Source organism: Thunnus albacares, chromosome 2, assembly GCF_914725855.1.
Source record: "Thunnus albacares chromosome 2, fThuAlb1.1, whole genome shotgun sequence".
In the NCBI taxonomy this organism is placed as follows: domain Eukaryota; kingdom Metazoa; phylum Chordata; class Actinopteri; order Scombriformes; family Scombridae; genus Thunnus; species Thunnus albacares.
Genome location: NC_058107.1, coordinates 19,177,613 through 19,182,094, shown reverse-complemented (window position 1 = coordinate 19,182,094; position 4,482 = coordinate 19,177,613).

Sequence of the window (4,482 nt, the reverse complement as noted above, 5' to 3'; positions counted from 1 at the left end):
CAGCTTTTAAAGCAAAGGGGAGTGTCCTCATATGTTACTGTTGCAAAAGTGGCACAGTGTAGGGACTATTTTAATAGTTTGGGGGAGTGTCCCCTTGTTACTATGGTTTGATTATATGTGTGTAAAAGCTGAATTAGAATATGAGTACTACTGCATGATATAAACAGTTAAAAAGTTCAGAAAGTGAGGCATTACAGACGTTTTATTCTAAAAGGAATTATCAGAGCCCTGTATGTATGAGATAAATGTGAGTTCATATTTATGATCAAGATAAAGCTTTAATTCACTCAGTCTTTCTGTCTACTATGTTTTGGGGATTTAGAATTTAATAGCAAAAAGTACTCCAAATAAGTGTGTAGTCAGCCAAGTCCAAAAAATGTCTGAAATGAATTATGCTGGTGTCTCAAGGGAGGAAAACCTGATTCCAGCTGGCTGTTGTTTTCCACAAACACTGTGAACCTGTGTCATAGATCTGATCTCTCCGCTCACCTTCAGTAAGCCAGTTGAACTGCATAACCGTGTGCCAGATGTTTTTAATTTTAAATTAATTCAACTTTCTACATGCCTCCGCAAATCTTTTCTTTATCCCATCTGTTAGAGAATGCGGGAAAGGAAGGAGAGGGAGAGGGCTAAACTTGGGACAGTTTTTAACCCTGGAAACGTTTCATGATAGATGTCTGGTACTCGTCTTAAACCGTTTGCTACTAACCTCAAGTACATTTCATCATCTCAGCTGCAGCCCCGAGCCAAAGAGAGACATTTACCATCCCTCAGAGCATTATCACTGCGCATTCATCCGTGTCTGGCCGTCTGGTCTCTGACCAAACACCTGGCAGTATTCAATGGTCTCACTATTAGCAACTGGACAGAAGTGTTGCTGTTGTTGCCACATGGGAATTATTATTTGATATTATTTGACATGACATAAAGGGAATGAACATATTTCAGACAATAATTGTCAATAAACAATAAAACACTATACTATAAGCACATTTACAGTAGTATTTACATTCATACATCAACACTATTTTCATTTTATGTCAATCCAAGTGTGTGCAACAAGTCCATTCAGCACCTATTTAAACATTTTTTCCCCATCAGTTTATTTATAGAGTTCACTTACACTTACTTTATTTCACTTACAACATATGTGACATTCCTGATCCATCTGAGGGCAGCACAGACCCTAAAAAAGGAAGGCTTTTTCATCTTTTCCATCTTAACTCTTATTATTATTATTTTATTTATGTTGTGTGTTCTATTTTATTAATACTGTAGCACTTTGAGTTTCACTATGAATGAAAAGTGAGGTACAAATTAAATGTATTATTTTATTATTAATAATAACAGAAAACAATTAGGCATCATAATGACATAAAGATAACTTCAGTTTGTTTATACAGTCAACATGGTAACAGGACAAAGTGTTAAAGTAATAATAAAAAAATAAATAGTATGATGCGGGTGTGGTTATGAGATACTCTGTTTTCCATAAAGTTACCCGAGGAACGCGGTTGTGGCAGCCAACCAGATTCAGAGCACCTGGGCCCAGTGCTCCCATAGGATAAAAGGCCAACTCCCAGTGTTTTTCTGGCTCTCTCTCATCTGGACTCATCCAAGCCAGCAGCTGCAGGTTTTTTTCCTTTGTTGGACTTTACTTTTGTTTTCACTTTACAACACCTTTCACCCAACTGATCATACATTCACATTCACATCACTGATGTTACTGACTACAGTGGTGGAAAGTAACTACGTACATTTACTCAAGTACTGTACTTAAATACAATTTTGAGGTACTTGTATTTTACTTGAGTATTTCCATTTTATGCTACTTTATACTTCCACTCCACTACATTTCAGAGGGAAATATTGTACTTTCTACTCAACCACATTTATTTGACAGCTTTAGTTACTTTTCAGATGAAGATTTGACACAATGGATAATATAACAAGATTTTAAAATACAACACGTTGTTAAAGATGAAACCAGTGGTTTCCAACCTTTTTGGCTTTTGACGTCTTACATAAAGCAGTGTGTAGTCGGCGTCACATTTCAGATGTCTATGAGTTGTTAACAGCTGCACCAAATAATGATTTTTCCCTCTTAACTTCTCACATGGTTTCATTTCAAAAAATTTTCAAATGATCCAATATTTCACCAAAAATCAAAGATTAGAGAAAAAGTCCAAAAACTGAAAACAGATTTGTGTATCAGAACTTTGTTTTTTTCTTCTTGTCTCTCCCATTAATCATCTCATGACCCCTCAGATTTACCTGATGACCCTTTGGAGGGCCACGACCCCTAGGTTGGGCACCACTGGACTCAACTAGCTAACTGTATATAAAGTAGTTGAAACTAGCTCCACCTCCAGCAGCTACAACAGTAACATGCTGCTCTAACACTGATGCTTCAGTATTAATAATCTAATGATGTCATATATAGTAATATATCAGTCAGAGGGACCAAACCACTACTTTTACTGCAATACTTTAACTACATCAAGCTGCTAATATTTATGTACTTTTACTGAAGAAGGATTTTTCATGCAGGACTTTTACTTGTAATGGAGTATTTTTACATTGCTGTATTGGTACTTTTACTTAAGTAAAGGATCTGAGTACTTCTTTCACCACTGATTGACTGACACACTCTACATTTGTAGTTATTCTTTAAGCTGTTTACTTTAATACAATATGTGTCCATTAGTATTTGTCATGGCCCAGGAGCCAGGTTATGACAAATTGGGGGCTTGTCTGTCTGTCTTTTAGGCAAGGTAGGCTAAGATTTGTGGTTTTGTACTTTTTGGTATTTTGTACCTAGTTGTGCGGTTTGGTGTTTGCAATCATAACCTACATTGTGTGGATCTTTCCCATATTGGGTGGTTTCTTGTGCTTCAAACTTGGAGATTTGTTGCACGTGTGCATAAAGTTTAGCACGCTCATAGGGCGCCCGTAGCCTTTCTTTGTTTACCTGTGCCAGTAGGCTACTGTCTGCTTGTGTGTGAGCGAGTCTTGGTTTGGGGGAAGGATAATGCTTTTGGGATGGCTTTGCAGGGTAAATTGAACAATTTGTGCATGGCTTAAGTTTTGTAAAAAGTTTTATAGAGTTGTTTCTTATCCAGATTTTGTGGAGAGAATTCTAGTTTGTTTGCCTGTTGTTTATGCTGATATCAGCTGGTCCAGATGACACTCATGTGTTCCTGTGCCTAGTTTTTGTGAAGTTGGGTTATAGCGACATTCTCTTTTGGGTTCATTAAGATGACTTTTAACACAACTTAAAGGACAGAGGTGTAGGATTTAGTGGCATCTAGCGGTGAAGTTGCAGATTGCAATCAACTGAATACCCCTCCCCTCCCCCTCACCTTCCAAGTGTGTAGGAGAGTCTATGGTGGCCGCGATACTCACAAAAAACGCTAAAGGCCCTCTATAGAGCCAGTTTGGTTTGTTCATTCTGGGCTACTGTAGAAACATGGCGGGTTCCATGGGGGGGGGGGGGCAAGTCCCCAGGAACAGCGCCGGGCTGTGAAGCCAATTTGACATAGTGGCCAAACCGTGTAATTACAACATCACATGATGCTATTGGGCCCAAAAAAAACTTTTCCCATTGACTTACATTGTGAAAGAGACGTCTGTAAATCAGCGGATAATTTTTTTGAGCATCACAACCCCCACGAATTGACTCGTCTCACTATCAGTATTTGATCTGTTTGGTCCAAAAGTCTAGAAGAGCCACATGATTGAACTGTTGTATCCCCATTCAAGTTAGTTGCAGGGCTAAACGGGAAGTAGTGCGCTTGCTCTGTGGGCCCCACAGATGTGGAAGCAATGTGGAAAAAGTTGAACTTTTTTGGCTTCATGTGCCACTGAGCAATTTTCATAGGAATGAACAGGGACCCACCTCCAACCTGTATCCAGTTCTCTTTATTCATCCATGGAGGGGACCCACTCTAAGGTAACTTATTTTTAGGTGATTATACACACTAATTAAAATATATTTATATTATATTCCTTTTCTGCCAAGTCCGTTCTGCTAGATGCCACTTAATCTGACACACTGGTCCTTTAACAGAAAAAGGTAGGCAATAAAATCAGATTTCTTTAAAAAAAAAAAAAAAAAAAAAAATCTTGGCGCATATGTGCACATTTCTTATTGTTTATAAGTTGGTTAAGACTCAAAATACTTTCTAAATTCAATCATGAAAAGATGATTTATTTATAGATGTGGAATTTTTCCAGTGAAACCTATCTAAACACATTTTCCACTTCTTTTTTTCCTCTTTCTTTTATTAACAAAAGGATTATATACAAACATTCAGCTTAACAGTATCAACACATACAAATCATATTTAAATAACATAAATACATATAAAGAACATACAATGAAAATACTAAAAGACAGCTACATGAAATGAATTCAAATTTTAAAAAAATATTAACATATTAACACATTTTTCACCTCTGCAGATATGACTGGCAACTCGT